This window comes from Vidua chalybeata, chromosome 14, assembly GCF_026979565.1.
Source record: "Vidua chalybeata isolate OUT-0048 chromosome 14, bVidCha1 merged haplotype, whole genome shotgun sequence".
In the NCBI taxonomy this organism is placed as follows: Eukaryota; Metazoa; Chordata; class Aves; order Passeriformes; family Viduidae; genus Vidua; species Vidua chalybeata.
Window position 1 is genome coordinate 10,433,961 of NC_071543.1, and position 19,953 is coordinate 10,453,913.

The 19,953-nt window shown below is 39.4% G+C and overlaps 1 long non-coding RNA gene across 6 annotated transcripts in view; it reads right to left on the reverse strand.

Moving 5' to 3' along the window:
- The window catches only part of LOC128795359 (uncharacterized), a 329,447-nt gene that overhangs the window by 27,337 nt on the left and 282,157 nt on the right, over positions 1-19,953 (reverse strand). For 5 of the 6 annotated variants that reach the window (XR_008433504.1, XR_008433500.1, XR_008433499.1 and 2 more), the window contains one exon: positions 17,114-17,237. This is a non-coding gene — a long non-coding RNA (uncharacterized LOC128795359). The remainder of the gene's footprint in view (positions 1-17,113; positions 17,238-19,953) is intronic. The other variant, XR_008433501.1, reaches the window with a different exon arrangement.

Here is a 19,953-nt window from a genome sequence, read left to right on the forward strand (position 1 = left end):
ACTTTAATATGATACCATGTGAATTTTCATTTTAATTTCCATTAAAACTCCTTTATACTGACCCCAGAAACATCCAGTCTCAGCCCAGAGAATCTGTTGGATATCATGAGCCTGAGCTGAGTTCTCAACCCACCCCTCAGGGCAGACCTCACACACATTTTCCAGCTCTTCTTGCATCTTCCCAAGACAAGCCACTCATGAAGGGACTCAGCCCAGTCATTTGATTTGCTCCTTCAGGTGACCACCTGTCTTCTATTTTATTTCAATAGGCTGGGTCAATGAAACCTTTGCAGAGCAACAAAAAGCAGGTCAAGTGCTAATTAAACTTTGTTATTTTTTTGTGTAGAATTCAGCTTGAAGGAACTCAGTCTTTTAAAGCAACTGAGAAGTCAAAAAAATGAATACATTTAAAAAGTCCCTCTTGCTGCATTGTTAAAGACTGCATTGAGTTACATTTATTACCCAAAATAATCAAGGAAGGGCACTTTGATATCCAAATCCTGAAATTAGCCCAGATCACTGCTTTTGTACTTGCAAGCTCAGTAAGGAAATAACCTGAGAGGAAGAAAGCTTTTGGAAAGGCTTTACTGGCTATGCCAACAGCAGGGGCTTGTCAGCCAAAGGCCTCATGTTATAAATGTCAGTACTTCTAAGCAAAGCATAGGGCCTGAAATCACAGTAGGAGGACAAATATTTTTTGACAGGTTGATAAAATTTTGATGTAAAGTCTTTACCAGAATTTTCTGGAAATCTCCTCCAGATTTACAATGTTGTGGAATATAACTCTATTTTCTTTAGAGATTTACTGCTTGGGGTTAATTGCATAGCTTAAGTTGAAATGACTGTAGGAGGATGTCAGAGAGAGACATAATTGAAAGGAAACTGAGATAGATTTTTTTAATTTTTGGAGAAAGCCTGGATAAAAGCTTTAGGAGAGATCCCACTCAAAGTCACATTTTCTGCAATTCAGCACAGAGGTCATTGCCTGAAGAATGCAGGTGCATGGTAAAGACAACAGGAAAAGTTATTCTTCAAAAGGAATGAAGTTCCAAGCAGCAAAAGGTAATAAGCTACATTTACAGGTGACTCTTTAGGTTTCTAAGCTTTTTTACTGCTTCTGATCAGGCTCTGCATACCTGGCCTCAAAAAACTGTCTGTTTTCCTGCAACTTTCTAAAACAAAAATCAGGAATGAACATAGCTCTAACAGTGTATTTTAAAAAAAGCTTTTGAAGCTATTGTAGTGCTAAGAAAGATGTAAATATAGACAATTAAAAGAACATGGCTATGGAAACAACCAGAGACCATTAGGGAATTATCTACAGTTTCTCATATAGGTCTGCTGACTGTAAAAGAAAATTGAACAATGTTGTATTTTAGGATTTACCCTGAAGTGATACAACTTTAATTGAAAGTCTTCTATGGACACCAACTGTAAACTAGCTGCTCTTTCAACTGAAAACTGTTAAGAACTTGAATGAAAATGGAATATTTTCTATGTGGCCACCAATGTCTAAAACTTTTCAATATTTTTTTTAAAGTTTTCTACTATTACACACTTAATATGAGCATAAGCCACTGTGGCTTATGAGATATATAGTACAGAAATTTCAACAATATAAGGAAAACATAAAGATCACATGGTGTTAGCTTTGATGTTATGAAATAATTTGCAGAAAACCTGGTACCTTTAATCTTGGAGGGAGCACTGCTCTGTGACCAAATCCAGGAGAATGGAGAGCAGCAAAGTGGATGGACACCCATCCCTGCTCTGCAGTCTGCTCACCAAAGACATGTATGGAGCACCTTTGCTAAGGGAAGCAGAATAAATTTAACATTGATTGTACTGGCTGTTTGTGCTTTGGAGATAATGGAGATAATCAGCATTGAACTGCAGCTCAGATCAAACTGAGGCAAATGCCCTGCAGGACATGTCTCCAGTTCAGACTGGAGATGGGGCACAGTAAGGAAGGTGCTATCTACAATTAGAGCTGTTCCAAATCTGCCAAGCCCTGTAAAGGTCCTTCTTGCTCCATCTACACTCCTGATGTGCTTGATCCATACCCTTGATATGTGAGCTGATGGTGCAGCTAGGCAGAAATACCAGTAATTCTCACTGGAGTAAAGCACAGGGTGTTTGCCTCCTCCTGCCTTCCTGGAGGAAACAAGATGCAGAAATTTGGTACACTTACCAAAACTTAAAGAAATCCATGACAATCCCTTCCTGCTTTGATAAAGTACATTAGGTCATTATGTGCCTAAAATCATATGGAGAATAACAGGAATGGGAGGAAAGAACAAGCTGCTGAAGTGCTAAGCTTAGCTGAGTCAGACAGGTTCCCTGGTAACAAAAGCAGTTACATTTATAAATATGCTGCAGCCCCCACAATATGGATTATTTCCCATTGTTTTTTAAAAATGGCTTCTTTAAAAATACAGATTAAAAAAAAAAAGAACTTTTGCCAACATATACAAGGAATTATTTTCTGCCCCTTTTTGCACACTGAATTATCCCAGGACTATTGACTCTGAGAAATGAATTTCTCACTGCGACTATAAAGGGAGCAAAATCTCCTAACTACCATTAAAATGAAGATATCCAGCTTCCACTCTCACCTTTAGGTTCCTTTTAAACTAAGCATTTCTAATAAAAATATTCTGCTTATTTAGTGCAGTATATAAAAAGGCAATAAAGTCCAAGGTTGCAGGTGTTTTTACATAATTTTAATTTATAATAAAATAAAAATACACAATACCTAAAGTACTGCTAAAATGAACTTTCCTCCTCTCTATCTTGAAGTAAGTATTAAGAACCCTATTCACAGTTGGATAACTCTGCATTTATTTTAACTTCATTATAAAACAGCTATCAGACTAAACCATATCAAAATCTTGTTTGCACAAAACCCAATCTATTTTTGATACCACTATTCCTTCATATCTGAGTCATATCAGTCACGACAGCTGTCAGCATAAAACTGCAACTCACTTTTAAATCCTAAAATGTATATAAACTTTATTACTTGGCTTAGATCCCTACACTGGAACCCCAGCTAATAATAAATCTACATTTTACATAGTGTCTTTTAGGACTAAGAATCCAAGTACTAGTTATCTACTAAGGTAATGACAGAAATTAAGGGAAATTTCATACAAGCATCAATGATAGGTCTAGTTTGCAGGATTCCCCAACATTGGACACTTCAGATTTGGCTGGACAAGATACTGAACCATCTTCTGTGGGCTATGCTTTTGCCAAGTTGTTTGGACCACATGACCCTAAATCCCTTCCAGTCTGGGATTCTAAGATTCAATCATTCTGTGAAATGAATTACCAAGTCTTGTGCTAAAACAAAACCACAACAGGAATACCCAAATCCAGCAGAGTAACCTACAAGTTAAATTTCCAAGTCCTGTTTCTTTCTAAAATTAAATGACTGGCAACAAAACACAAGAATCAACAAGCCATATCCAGGCAAGCTTATTCCCCACGTACACAATCCTTTCCTATGGAAAAGAGATGCATCTGTTCAGAGCTTTCCCCTTCTACCTCACTCCCTGACTTCCCTCACTGCATCTCTCACTACTCTCTTCAACTCACTGAGCAAAGCAACATGTCCCTGCTGCAAAAGCTCTCACTGACTACCCAGTGCTGCTGATTTTCTGGTTTTTCACAGTCCCCTCAATCCAATTAATTCTATTTCCTCTGTCAGCTCGAATGCAACACTTGCCCATTCTCCAGCTCACAAGTCTGGACCATAAAGGTCTGTTTTGTCTTCATCCTTGCATTTACCTATCCTCATGCTCCATGATCATTGCAGTCTTTACTTCTTTTCACTTCTAGCACTGGCAGAAGCTCCTGGGATCTTTCCACTGTGTCCTGGGGTGACTTTATGATGCTGAATTGCATCCCTTTCTGTTTGTTGAGCCCAGAAATAAGTTTTGCACCTTTCAGACTGGTTCTGATGGTGAAGGGGGGCAGAAGAAGCATGCAGTTTGTCTGCAGAAACTGCACTTGCTCCCACACATTCCTGCTCCTGGACTGTGCTGTCTGCAGCACGGACAGACAGTGGGACAGAGCTCTCCTTTGCTTTTTGTTCTTTCAGGTACCTGAGGCAGAGGAGCTCCCTGGACTGTGGCTTTTCTTTTTCTTGGAACTGATCAGCCCTGCTCTGGACCAAAAACCCAGAATATCACTGGGAGCTCACAGCTGTGGCCCATTGGGGCCTGGGATGCAGCATTTCCCACACAGGAGGGACTGATAGACTGAGCGAAGCCGAGCTACACCCCACAAAAAGGACTTTCTGAATTTGCCATCTCTTCAGAACAACAAGAAGTTCCATTGCTTAATATTATTCATTTTTTTTTCATGTTTGTGAGTACATTGCTTGTTAAATAAACAGGGTTTTTCCACTTTTCTTGAAGGAGGTTTATCTCCCGAAGGGCCGCTGAATTTTGCCCTTTACAAAAACATCCCTTTGGAAGTTCCCTTCCAAATTTGTCCCAAACCAGGACACACTGCCTCTTCCCACTTCTGTCCCAATGAGCCTGCCTCTTTCACAAATGTTTTACCATAAAGATCTCTGGCTCTGGAAAGGCAAATGCTTTCAGCTTCCCTTGGTATCTGATCACACGTCTTTCCTGCACAGCACAGGAGTGTGACAGACAGGAGTGAACAGAGGAACTGGCTGGAACTCAGGGAGCCAAGGGGGCTCTGCAGGGGCTGTCCTGCAACTCCTGCTCATAATTACTGCAACTCCTGCTTATAATTACTGTGCAATCAGGCCTTGTCTACTGTCATTCTTAAGGACTCTATAAAATATGAAGTGGTGTAAGTAACATGTAGGACACTCCAAGCTGGGATTAGCTAGCTCCTGGGCACCAACAGAGGTTCAATTTTAGGATTACAGGAATCTCCCAGAGCTGGACCCAACCAGGCCTGCAGCACACACCTGGTGAGAGCAACTAGAGACTGTCAAGGAAACCAGAACGGTCCAGTCACTTCCTTATTACAGAGCCTATCACAGTACATACTTTAGTTCAAATTAAATATTACACCTTGAAACTTGGGATTCAAAGCTCTAAAATGGTTCTAAATTTTTAAATCTAAAGTTGGAAGGATGGAATTTGCATACACAAGCCCTAATTCTTTGCTATGGAGCAGAAGACAATATTGCAGAAATTAAGGCAATTACAAAAGCAGGTCCCCAGAGCAATCTGGGGTCCCCAGCACATTCTTAGAGTTCTCCTCTTGTTTGCACACTTTTGTTTTAAAGCTGAGGTGTTTGACAGCAGATTAAGGGCATGGAGGACTGGCGGCCCAGGCAGAGAGGGACTGGGCAGAGCAGAGCAGGAGGAGCTTGCTTGGGGGAAGACATCCCAGCATGATGGCAGCAGAGCTGCACAGCCAGACATAGCCAGGGGAAGCCAAAGGCTTTCCCAGCTTCATGCCTAGAGACAAGAGTGTTGCTTAGGCACAGGATAAAGTGATTACACAACCACAGGAGAGACATGCTGAAAGCTGAGGTGGGTAGGGAGCAGCCGAGCTTGCTCCATCAAACCCCACGTGTGCAAGACCATTGCAGGTGGGGAAGCAGCATGTCTTTACAAAACTGGGAGTGAGAGACACTGGCTTGAAGCCAGGGCTGTCAGTTTGAAGGAAATTGGGAAGGGGAGGCTGAGTACTGGCAGGAGCACTGCTGAGCAGTCTCATCTCAAGGCAGGTAACAAGCCTGCTCCTGGAGAAGAAAGACAACAGGAAGATAGAGATGTTCATGCACTGGTTTCAGAAGCAATACACAGCAGGACTCATATGGAAGAACAGCCCTGATTTCAAGGCAAAAAGGCATCAGCACAGCGAGTGGGATACCAGTGACTGGTCCATCTCCTCAGGAGTCTTGTGCCTTCTCACACTGAGGAAACAGGGGCCCTGGCTGCCAGGGGAAAGCATGATGTGATGGAGGGAGACTGCAAATCAGAGGGTTATCTTACAGGGTCATAAAGATGGTTAAGTATTGGAACAGGCTGCCCATGGAAATGGTGGAATCACCATCCATGGAAATGTTCAAAAAGCACGCAGATGTAGCACTCAGATGCAGCACTCAGTGGTGGACTTGCCAGTGCTGGGTTAATGGCTGGACTTGATGATCTTAGAGGTCTTTTTCGGCCTGAACAGTTCTATGATTCTAAGGGAAACTAAAATCCATCAGTAGCATCTGCTGTCATGGCAAAGCTGGATTTTGTATTGTCTACATTCATTCAACTTTTCTTTTTCCTCTCCAGTCACTCCAGTGAGCTAAGTGGTGGTGGTAAACATGTAAAAATTGCTACTTTTCACAGCAATTTGTCATAAACAGCTTGTAATTATTGCAGGAAGAACATGAAGATTGAGTGAGAACAGATTGAGTGAGAAAACACTGTGGATGGTTCAGAAGAAGTACCTGAGAAACTGACACAAAATATGACAAGCTGGAACAAACCGTCACGACTTCTAAATTCCATCCATCTCATCAGTGATCAGAAGGGACCATGGGAATGGTCCTGGGAACCTTTCTCTCAGACTTGAATTTGGTTTGTTAAATGTAAGACCAGTACTTTATTAAAGTGCTACTGCTGAGAGATTACCTTTAACAAAAACACTACTCTATACTTTAGACGAATTTGAAAAATCTTGCAAAATGTTCATTAAAATAGTCATATCTCTGAGAAATCTCCCACTCCCAACTGAGTTACTAAAGCACAGCTAGTGTTGAGCAGCAGCTGAGTTTTGCATTAAGATGTTTTAGCGCTTTATATCTTAGTGCTTTCTTCAAGATTTATTCATCTTTCTGCTTTGCGTATGAGCCTGACAATTTTTAAAAACCTGTTTCATGTACTAATCATGAAACAACAGGAAAATTAAAAGACTTTCCCTGGGAAGGGTTTTGGTAGACTTCCTCCTTTTCAGAACTATCCTAGCAAAAATGGTGCTCACTCTATCAGGCAAGAAAACTCTGAACTCTCTGGCAAAGGCTGTGAGCCCCGAGTAGCTGGACCTGGCTGGAGGAAAGGGAAGCACAGTCAGCCCACAACAGGAAAACCTGGCAGAGTTCTGAAAGACCTTCATTTATCACATCTAATCAGAAAATGCAAATGAATGAATGGCAGCTAATCAAAATGCAGAATGCTCCTGCCCATCCACTCCAACCAGGTATTTACAACCCCAAGCTTGGTATGTGCCCAGCAGCTGCTCCCACACCCAACAGGAGAGTGGACAGTGGAGGGTAAGCCCTGCCCATGTTGTTGGAGACCAGTGCAAACTGGTACATCACTTCACTGATTCCTCACAACCCAGGCTCATGGTGTGGTTACTGTGGGAGGGGATGTGAGCCAGACTCTTACTCATTTCTATTTGCAAGCATGGGTGCATGTGAGTCCAAAACTGCTTCACAGTGAGCTATTTAGAAGAATGAGAAATATGTTTAAGAAAAATGACATTTGAGAAAGTCACAATCTGTCTGCCAGTTTTTCCTCTTCCTCTATCAATTCACAGCAAGTGTCTTATTCATTGCCCATTCTCTGCCTTCCTTTTCTTCTATGTGAGTTTTTCTGTTTCTTTCAGTCTTTAGAGCATTTAAGGTACTCATTGATTTTTCTATGTAACAATAATCTTTGAATTGCTTTAATATTTGCATCACTGTCAAGAGCAGAACCTCCTTTGCTGAAGGCTTTGGTAGTGCCAGGAAAAAATTTAAATTTAGCTCAGTATATATACATATATGTTTCCTACTTCCCACACACATAAAAGCAGCACACTCCAGTTGGAAGTTCCTTTAAACTCTTTAATTATACAGGTTATTTAGTCTGGCTCTTTCCTTTCCGATTACTTTTTAACTAAATTAAATGTCTGCCTCTTGCTGTCCTTTCTACATTAGCAGGCCCATTATTGATTTTTATTATCTTTCCAAAGAGAAGGTTTTGCAGCTGATTGCCATTTACACTGTAAGCAGTTCACTTCTGCTGAGGATTCCTGCTGCCACTGAGACTGCTGAAGACAGTTCTCTCGCAGCTCAGCCATGCCCAGCACTGCAACAGGGATTACTGTAAACATTACACAGCTCTGCATGGCAAGCAAAGACAAATGCACAAATGCTTCTGTAGCATAAAGAACACAATGATATTGCTTATTTATGAAGCATTTTTGTACCAAAATTGCTCCTTGTGGAGGTATATCATTTACCAGCCAGCTCCCTAAAGAGGTTCCTATTTGCTCTCCTGTCTGCAGTGATGTTTGCAGAAGAAAACATGTTACTTCTTTTTCTTCACTTGCAATCAATGTAGGGGAAAAGCAGGTAAAAGGATAGGAGACAACAAGGAAAACAAAAGTAGTAAACATTTTACAAAATGTGTGGCCTTTTGACAGCCCTAGAGATTATGATGAAGGGGCTGACAGAGGATGCTGAAGTCCAGAAGTGTTGGGATGCTTGGCACCAGTGGCTGGAATTACCTGCAAACAACAAAAGGAACAATTCCCAACAGCCACAGAGCAAGTTTTCTTTTTCTCTGTTGGGTACACCTGAACAACAGAGCAACTTGCTTCAGTGATAGATCTTGTTTATGCTACGTTCCTACCTGAATGCATCAGAGGCCTGATTTCTCATTGATTCTGCTACTTTCCACTCCTAGTAGCAGCATCAGAGCAGAGGTATCAGAGACTCAAACAGGAACAAAAAAAAGCCTGAAGTGGCAACACTGATTTGTTTTGCTTTTACATTATACTTTTCCTCAGCTACAGTTCTGAATTCCCAAAGCACTGCATAAATGGTCATAACCAGATGAAAATGAAAACATAAATTGATGATTCAGAAAGAAAGCTGGAGAGAAGCATACTTCAAACAATAATGGTTTAGAGTGGATTGAGGAAATAACTACCATTAAAATAAATGCAAAGCCTCGTGACAAGCCTAAAGGAAAGAAAAAAAAAAAAAAAGAAAAAAGGGAAGAATGCAAGCTGGTATAGGGGATTATAAATATAATTACTGAGAATATACAACATTTTACATTAAGATCTCTGCATTTCTCCCAAGTATCTACGCACTTGGATATAACCACATCTCAGCAATGACTTCAATTATTTTGCAATTTAAAACTTTACAACCTATGGTATTTATACAATGGGATGCAAACTTCTCTCTCTTGCCACCCTGCAAGAGTATAATCTCTTTTAATCAGGGTTGGGGATACCATTTTGACAGTCACAGAAATAACTGCAGTTGAGTATGAACATACTGGGTTGTAGTTACCAATGAACCAGCCAGATAGTGACTGCAGAGTGAATTCAATGGTATTTGCCAAAATCCCACTGCAACATCCACAGGCACTAGGCTTCCAGCTGAGCAGCACCCAGCCTGTGGCTACAAATGGGCAATGTTTGGCAGCCAAACCAGTGCCACTTATGAACAAGTGGCACACAAAGGACCACAGGACACACAAATCACAATGATTACAGTATAAAAAGGAAATGCAATTTTTTCTTTTTCTGGAATATGTATGTGACATCCATAAAGTCACCCTCTCAAACACATGGCCTGCAAGTACTTTAGCTCCCATGGAGCTAAAACACCCAACTAATATTTCTTACTCCTGCAGAATTTCTGGAGTGAAAACCAGCTCAAAGAGACTTCTTTTACTGTTCCCTGAGTCACACAGATCATCCTCCCTTGTATCACATTGATGTTTTGCTTCCCTGGCAACTGTACCTTCAGTGAGACAGTGCTCAGGCTGTGCTCTGAACTGCACCTCAGCATGGAACAACTGCAGCAAACACCTGTGGCTGAGCCCATTCATTACAGCACAACCTTTGGGGAAACTGTAGAATTAATAGTTTTATAGCACCCCCAAAACATATCTGATTCATGAAAGAAACATTGCAGTCCATCAGCCTGCTCTCTGTATCTGCTTCTGTTCCATTATTAGTGGTTTCTTTCCACCATTTTCACATTTTTCCTGGATTTTATTGTCAGGTTGGACAATTTTCCTCTTTTCCTAGTAACTGAAAATTAGAGTCCACCTAACTCAGTGGAGTTCTGCTGTGTACCCCAGATGACAATTCACTTATTTGAGAATCGTAATGTCAAAAGGTAAAAAGCATCACTTTTCACATACCAACCTTTTAGTTAATTTGATCTTCCTGGGGAACTGGGTGATTTCACAGCAGAACTTCCTTAACTCTCTCACCCCTACCCAAATTCATCTCAGTGCTTCTATTCAGACCAGCACATTTTTCCCTGAGACCTCACAAGCTCTATCTGACCTTCAGGCCACAGGGACAAAACCAAAAGGAAAGTACAAGTTTCAAGGGTGGCCTTGAAAATGTGGTAGGAAGATTTGAAAGTAATTTATTCCACTTGGTACTTGAAATCAGTTAGAATAAAGTAATCTTCAAATTTTGAATCAGAATCATTTTGATGCCTTCTGAACCACTGTGGAGAAGAGGTCATACTCCACAGGCAGGTTTTCCTCTACTAGGAGAATTTGCAGTGGTGCAAGGTAAAATTTTTTGCCACCTAGCTCTTACTATTTCATAGAATTTGATTCACAATATGCTGTTAGTAACCTTTATTAAAATTGCATCAGTCATTTCCCTTCAAAAGAGACGATGTATGCAGTTTTTCATGCTACACCAAACACTGGAAGAACAAGATTGAGAGACACATTTGAATTTACATAAAGATTGCAAGCTGTTGTTCCAAAGTAATTCTGGTGTGCCCTGTGAGTAGGCTTTTGATCTGATCAGATTTCTGCATATTGAGTGTAACATGTACAAAATCTATAATTGGAGTCTGTTTTCTGAGAAGAGATAAATTGCTTCTTTCTGTTAAAGGAGAAAATGGTACATTTCTGGACAACATATTCCAGGCCGTGTTTTTCATGTAAATTGAGTCTTTTTTTTAATCCAATAGATACTTAGAACTGATAAAACTTTTTAAAAGAAATGCTTAAATATCTTTTCTATTTCAGAAAGGTTACACTTTATTAAGTACATATTTTTCTTTATTATTTTTTTCCCTGAAGTGTAAATGCTGAATTTCATTGCTTATTTAAGGAGCATTTATATGTTGGGATAGATGTGCTATTCCAGACCTGCCTGCATCAATTTGCTACTTCTGAAAAACATCCCTATTTCTGGATTTCTGGGGCATTCTGGGGAATTTTCTTAGCACTAGCTTATACTTTTGCTAGTCTATATTCTTAAAAGACATTTCAGATGGGATCATAAGAAAATGCTCCTTGTACAATACTGAACTACCCAATCAATCAATCAATCAATCAATTTCTAGTGTTCTCTAGTCTCCACAAGCACTGAAATTCCAGAAGAAAAATAAAGAAAAAATTTGATGGATTTTGTTTGGTTTAAGTTTTAGTGTCAATTTTCTTAGGCTGGACAGATCAATTTTTCTTATGAATTGCTCACGTCCTTTAAGTCCATTTTATTCTAGAGTGCCTACTTCACAAAAACAACCCACTCTAAGCATTTCAGTATTTCTTCTACACCCAAAGGAAGTAGAAGATTTTCCAAGTTTGCTGTATTTTCATGAAAACGAGAGGAATGAGAATCTAAAAGCAAACCTCATGTTCCCACTCTAAAAGTTCAAATCACAAGTGCTGTACTTCTCCAAACTCTAAACCTAACAAACACCAAATAGAAGACAAAGAGCCACAGTAATACAATAACACACAAAAGTGTGGAACAGGAACAACAGGAGTCTGATGTGTGAACCCTTCCCACTGCAGTCTGTAGCAAGAAGGGAGTTTGCAGCAGGTCCTGAAATGTAACCCTTCCATGCCCATTGCAAAAAACCAAAAACTAAGCAACCAGCAAACAAAACACAACAAAATAAAGGAGAGGGGGGAAAATTACTAGAATGAGATGATTCCCAGATGAGATTGCTGTAGAGGAAAGATTACAACATCCAAAAGCTAAGCTAAGTAAACAAGGACATTAATGTAAGCTAGGTAAAAACAGGAGGAGAAAGAAGCCAGCCATTAATGTTTCTCTCTCCCAGCAAGCACTGAGACATTCAATTTGCAATTTTACTAATCTCTAAGTATAACTGTGTGTCAAAACTCCATGTAAATCATACATGAGCACAGAAAATGTGTGCTGTGTGGGCAGAGAAGCAATACATCAGAGCAGATGCTTCACTGCATTAGCACTTTCTGGAAACAGCAAATGCTTGCAGATGTTCACAAAGGTGAGGTCTAGCTCCAAGCTGCCCCCAACGTTGACATCTACACCCCTGGTGCTGAAAGCAGCCCATGCACATGCTCAGGACCCCACTGGCACACATCAATTAGAAGCAGTCTTGTTCAGTAGTTACAGGTTACTGGCCTCAGCAGCCTCTGCTTTAGCCACCACTAATGGCCTGGATCACAGCAAACCCCATCAAACAGAGGGCCCTGCTCCATGCAGCATCATGTCAAACCATGCTGACCTTTGGCATCCTTTTCTGAAACTTTCAGATGTTTCTGGGCAGCCACACTCTGCAGCTCCTTGTCTTCCTAACCATGACCTGACCTAAAGTAACCCTTCAGGGTAAGACTGCACATACAGAAGCAGAAAGGAACTGGAGCCTAATGGAAATACTGCCAGCAGCCAACGTTCAGTGTTAACTTTACTATCCCTATGCCCAGTCCTGACCCTAAAGCACACTTGCATATGTCTACTGCGTTCAGAAAACTCTTACCTTCTAAGAAAATAAAAGGAAATAAAATGACTACACTGTCATAAATTAATGCAAATGAAATAAAATGAATACACTGTCCAAGCACTATTAACAACTGCAGACAAAATGGAGATGGAGAGAACTGTCACCAGGCTCACAGATCTCTGATGTTGTTTCACTAGGAACAGCTGCTTTCTTCCTGTAAACCACAGCACCCACACGGCACCTGCCTGCTGCTCTTCTACACCAGTGCAGACTGTGAATTCCAGAAAAAAAGCCACTGTCTGTTCCTCCTAATCACTACAAACAGCCTCTTCATTTCTCTGTCTGTTCTTTGAAACTGTTGTGCTCTCTTGGAAATAAGGGGATTTTCCTGCCTTTATTTTTCTAAGAGTAAAACAGTTCTCACCCTGTGAGATGCAGTGAGCTGGCTGCTCCCCATTGCCTTATGTCATGGTCTATCTTTAAAATGTTTTGTTCTCAGACCTCTTGGAGTTACAATATTGAATAACAAGATGCATAAAAGCAAATGGATAAATGAAAGATAATCAGTATCACTTTGAAAGAGTAGTATTGACATAAATCATATGCATGTGTTTGTGTATTTTGATATATACATACAAATGCATACACACTAGATGGGGAAATAAAATAACAGTTACTATGTCAAAGGATTTACTGACAGGTTTTACATTTGGCCTTAAATACTGGCCTTTAAAACAAATTGTTTTAGAAGTCAAAGTATATATGTTCACAAAGGAAGCAGCTGAAAACCAGCAGTTCCTCTTACTCACACTAGTCCAAAAAATAAATCCTGAATTTTCCTAGTTCTGTCAAAGAGTCTATGTAAAATATCCCAACCTTGTGCTCTTGCTCTTGTACAATGTCTGGATGTTTTTCTTGCTGAAATAAGTTGAGTTAGAAGGCAAGAATGGCTTTAGCTCATTGGACTCACTGGCACACATCTGGCACATCTGTCTGTGTGATCAGCTGCAGAAGATACCCTTAAACACAAGACATGTAAGCTGGTCTTTTTGCTGGGCTCAGAGGTGTGGGAGAGCAAAAAATAGTATTATTTGGCCTAATTCATGATTTACAATATACAATATAATTGTAACAGATCTAAGCTACTTAAGCTATCAAAGCAACTGCACTCAGACACATCTTCAATAAAGAAATATTTAAAATTAGAGAAAAACCAGTCTTTTTTGTGCTTCTCAGTTTAGTTGGTATTTGAATATTGGCCTTTATTAAATTTTGTTTCCATTTTTTCTGAATGTTAAAAAGGCATTGGGACCATGATAGATGAACCTTAGCTGCTATTCACACTTGGTATCCTGTATATGTCATTCTAACTAATAGGGGAAGCATGAAAATCAATACGTCTCTACTAAGAACTAAAACTATCTAAATTGACCTATGACATGCAGCAAAATAAACATTTCTCATCATTTTCTAAAATGGATTCTGTGTTTTTCAGCTCTGCAGTAGTTTGCACACTGAAAATATAGAATATTTAGCTTTTACATTTGGAGTGAATGGTAGAATAAGTGAACTATGTCCACTTTAGGACATTTTAATATTAGAGATAAATTTATATTTTCCAGAAAAACTAAGAAATAAAGCTACCAGGAACTTAATTTTGGTTGTTTCACATGCTTTAAAAAATTCAGACCTCTGGGATCTCACATTTCAAAGTTGAAGTTGATGAGCCATCACAAAAAGACAGCAGACACTTCTGAAGTTATAGGCTGCTAACTATAAATTGCCAAATTATATTATAACTTCTGAATTATTTTCTATTTATACAACAGGACAAAGGTCTTTCTAACATAATAATCTAATAATAATTGATACAATTGGTTTCTGCATATTTGTCCTTCCGTGGCTAAAATTAGTCTTTGTCTCCCCACATGCAGAAGACTTCCATTGTCTTGAATTTGGGAGTGTCTGCTGGGTTCCTCATTCTCATGAAAACTGAAGAATTTTAGCAGTTTATAATGCAGAAATTTGACTCCCAGTAGCTGCATACTATTGCCAGAGCACTGCAACTCTGATATGAAACAGTACCCTTCACCTCCCAGCCCCACTGAAATATTTCTTTCTCTGAACAAGACGGACCTGTGGCTTCTTGCTGATAAACAGCAAAGGTTGAATCTGTTTGCCAAACAGGTTCTGCAAACTTCATGCCTGTTTCTAGCACTTCATGTGAAGACTACGCCTCATGACATCTACTGAATGTTTTTGAAGGTTTCACAGTTGATGTGTCACTTGGGGATATGGTTTAGGGGTGATTAGTGGGGTGTTGGGTTCACTGTGGACTGGATGATCTTGAAGGTCTCCTCCAACCTTGATGTTTCTGTGATTATAAGCTAGACACCTACATCCAGAAATATCTTCCCAGGAAGAACTCTGGACTATAAAAAAAAAAAACAAAACAAAAAACAAACAACTTTAAAATAAATGTGTTGAAAAAAATTAACAGGCCAAATTTAAGAAATCATTCATTTCATCAATTTCTTAGAGAAAATAATTCCAGTAGTTCACAATTTTGCAGAGATAACAAGCTAGAAGAGGATTTAAGATGCCCAGAAATCAAATCATGTTGTATATACATAAGAAGAAGACAATTTTTCTAGATTCTACATTTCAGTACAAAAGAACAAATGAAAAACCATTTGCCAACAATTTGTATGCCAAAACTGAGGAGCCATAATTATAGGATTTCAAAGTTACACTTTTATATCAAATGGAAGAAGAAAAAGGTAAATCTTCAGCTGGTTTAATATATTAGTTTTTCAATAAATGTGCCTAGTTAAAGAACATCATTGTTCAGTTTTGCAGAGGAAAAGCAGTTAATTGCTTTCTATAATTACAACCAAAGAAAAATTTTATACCCCATTTCAGAAGGAAAGCTATATGAAGAACAATAAGTCCCTGAAAGAAATCTTCCCTGTGAGTTCTTCCAAAGGCATAGGCTAAAGATTAGCATTTATGTGAAGATACACAGGCATTTTCATCTGAGTATTGCAGGTCAAAATCTTACTAAGAAAAACGCACCTAACACACCGTGTGTCTTGTAATCTTCCTTCCACCCCACACTGCAGCCCTCATTTTACATTTCTGTTGATTCATATAGACTGGAAGGAAATTGAAATCCTTTGCTTCATTCTTAAAAAGCTTCTAATTCCATATTTCAGCCAAAATTCTTTCTGCTATATGTACTGCTTCAATAAACATTGCTCCCCCACTCTTCACCTCACATCTCTAACTCCTCCATTTGTGACAATCCTATGCTGGAACTAAATTAAGAACTTGGAAAATGTAAATGAAGTAGGCCAAAAATGATTTATTGCAGCACCAAGAATTAAAAGTAATAGAACAATACAGGCCTTTTTGATCAATCTACAATGACCCACAGGCAGTTTTATTTAAGTCAAAGTGTTATCTAAAATAAGATGAAGAAAAAGCAATTCAAAAATATATTCTAGAAATATCTTAAACTGTCTTTGTAGAGAACAAGGGTACTTGCTTTCTGCTGCATTAACACTGATGTGCTGATATGGTATCTGCAGAAGCCAGGCAATTAGAGCTCTGTGGGAGAGTGCTCACAGTACTCATTGAACTGCAGCATAGTTAAAAATACAATGTAAAATAGATGTAGATGAGAGAAGTCTAAATAGTCAAAATACATACAGAATGATTGCTGACAGTTGTAATCAAGATTTCTAAAGACTTTACTAATTAGAAGTCTCAATAATTGAATACATGCTAATTCACTTTAAAAAAATTTAAAATGCAGACTGCTTTTTCTGGGAATAAGGCCTTTTTAGCCTCTACTTCTTTTCCAGATGTCTCAATATTGTTCAAAAATAGCCAGAAATCAAAAGATATTTGGTCAGATATTGTGTTAACTTATTAATACTGAGAGATGAAGAAGCTCAAAAGAGAGACATTTGATGGATTACAACCTACATTTATATGCATTTTATCCTATTATTAGCACACTTCAGACCTTAAAACACCTTTGAAGAAACCTTACATCAGTACTGTAAATTTAAACACCTGCAGATGTGAGTTCTGCTGTACAAATTTCTTCCCTGCCTCTTATTCTCCTGAGCCATAGGCAGACCCTCACAGGGAAGGGTATAGTGAACATTCTTTTCTCTCCTCACTCCAAAAAACACAAGTTGAGTCCAGGGAATTGTTACCTGGTGCAGAATTTCAGAAAGTCAACACTTGTATTCAGCTCCCTTTTACCAGGGCTTTTCTAAAGGTGCACCAAGGTAAGGTCACTCAGCTAAGGACCTCTTCCACGACACCCTTGAGGATAATGACCTACACCACATAACAGCTAAAAGTTAATGTGCCAACAAAAACTACAGGTCATAGAATTTTGTTTCAACTCACTGCCAAAGAGCCAGGTTCATCACCTTATCCTTCTGGTGTAGGCAGTGATTAGAGGAGGTCAGATAAAGGCTGGTCAATCCATTTTTATGTCCCCTTATCCAGCTTCTTTAAAGAACTCTTGAGCCTATTAAGAAACACAAATTAACAGCTCAAATCAGACAACATGGTTGAAAGCACTGATAAAAGACACATAGGATAAAATGAAATACCTCCATAGCAGGGATGGGAGCTCCTGTCTCTCCATAGGGCACTGCAAGGTAGCAGAATGGATTTCTGTGACCTGACCCCAGTCAGCCTAAGGAAATGCCCAAGAGAGGGCCCCAGGAATCACCTCAGAGGTAAAACCCTTTCCCCTGTCCCAAGTGCCTTCCAGGTGTTCTTGGATATGAAACATATTTGCTGGAGCTTGTTTTAAATTATAAGTCCTCCGGGCTTCACCCGGGTGCCCAGCCAGTCCGGGGGAAAACCCTCGGCTGACCGGTCCGCGGGGAGGAGGTGGCAGGACCCGGATAACTCCACCGGACGGACGAGAGGACTCCGGAGTAGCTGTATGCCTAGAGGCTTTATTTCAGGAGAGTCGCAGGAACAGGCGAAGGAGACGAGGGACACAAGCTCTCCAGGAGGGAGCAAGCTCCAGGAGCCCCGAGGGCAGGCGGGGCTGGGTATTAAGGGCAAAGGAGTAGGAGTGGTTAGGGTACAAAACAGCCAATGGGTAACGGGTAAAGGGGGGGAGACAGAGTGGGGTGACGTACAGAGAACTAATCGGGGTACAGAGGAGGAGTGGTATTCTAACAGGAGCCAATGGGGGTAACAGAATAATTGAACTTTTTGGAACTGGGGAGAGTACCAGGACAGCTCTTCTGGGGCAGAGAGCAGCAGTTGATTGGCAACCTTTTCTAGACTGTTGCTGCCTCCCAAGGGAGAGCAGGAACCCCTCCCACAGGAGCTCACGTATGAAACTACACCCAATCCATTGCAATCCAAAGGCCTAAGCAGGATAGGCTGTGACTGGCTGTGACCGAGACCAGAAAACAACGGGGGACCAATGAGTTCGGGGTGAATGATCCCCAACCTCCCTTTCTAACACCTGACAAATTATTCTTTAATAAAATTATTCTCTGCTGGATAGCAATTGCAGAGTAATGTGTGTGTTTATCAGCTATCATATGTCAAATATGTGCCATGAAGATACTGCTGCCACTTATTGTTTCCCTAAAATGCAACATCATTTAAATATTTATGAACCGTCTTTCTTTGAAACTTGGTTCGAATTGTATAGTATTTTTCAAAATAATGCATCCACTCATGGAATACAGTCAATTGTGTCTTGGGATACCAGAACAATAATGTACAAAATCACACATTTTGTGCTAAGCTTTTATTCTTGAATTAAATGAATTTGGATCATCTTTAGGCTAGATATTACTAAAGTGATAATCTGGTGATTCTTAATTTCTCTGAAACAAAGCAGTAGCTTTAAGAATCACTCTGGAGAACAGTTTATGTTATACAATTTAGCATCCCACCTAACATCCCCTAGGGAGATTGAGCTGGAGAGGCAAAGACTGAAAAACCTTTACTGCCTGGAAGAAATCATTCCTCCTAAAAAAGAATATGAGATTTTATCAGGAACATAGGCAAGATACAGGGAAGTCTGTCACTCTTCATGATATATTTGTTCTATTTTTCTTCCAAAAAGCACCATATTCACTGAAAAAGTCAGCTCCTTTCCAGATATCTGATAATGCATTCACCACTAAAGTCTAAATTTTATTTGAAAAAAATGAAACCCTTAAAACCTGTTTCCTAAAGCAGGAAACTTCCACAGTAAGGCAAAAAAAATCTTCAGTCAACTGAAATAATGCAGCTTCAAAGGAAAACTTGGCAATTTTTCCTTGTCTTTCTCATTTCCAATAAAATATTTACCCTTATAATCAAAATTCAAATATTCCCTTGAGAAAAAATGCAGGTGATTGCTGAAACAAACAGATGGTACACAAACTTCTGAGGAAATTTCTTTTTGTAACATATGATAGAAATTATCTAGCTACATAATTGAGTATGTAGCACGAGTGCAAGGAAGCACTGACTAAATTTATGCACTGGCCTTTTTTCAAATACTTTTTTTTTTCCCTTGAGAAAGCATAGTTTGCTCTTTTAAATATCCTTTGTTTTATCAATTGTCTTCCCATAGGCTTAATTCTGTCTCAGGGCTGTAATGTCAGTAAGTCATCTAGATGCTGAAAGTGCAAGAAAACTTTGACATTTAGAAGCAAGCTAATTAATTTGCTTTAGAAATGCTCTAAAAGGCTGCAGAAATTAGCATCTTTCAGAAGGAAGCCAATGGTCTGGACAAGGAATAGAAACATAATAAACTATAAACAAAAGCAAATAAACTATAAACAAATTTTTGTTAGAAATTTGTAATTTTTTTAAGGATATCTTTTATCACACTAATTTTTGTTTTTAAAAATTTCTCTACTTTGTAATGGGATAATTTATTTTCAAAAATTTCCTAAATAGGAAAAGAAATATTCCATTACTTCATTTTTGGAATAGTTTTATGGTCTAAGCCCTGTTCTCCTGATAATGTCACACACAAACTTTTGACTCTTCTTGGCTCAGAAAGAGCACTGAAGTCACTTCCCCAGGTAATTATTTATCCTGTATTTCTTGTCACTGCTTTATCCAGCTCTGCTGCTCCATCTGACACCTTTCTTGTGCCTGTGCTGAAAACAGCAGAATTTGGGATCTATGAAGAGCAGCTACTCAGCAAAAAATGACACAGAGCCTGAACAGACTATCCAAAGCACACTTTATATTCATACTGAAACCAGCCT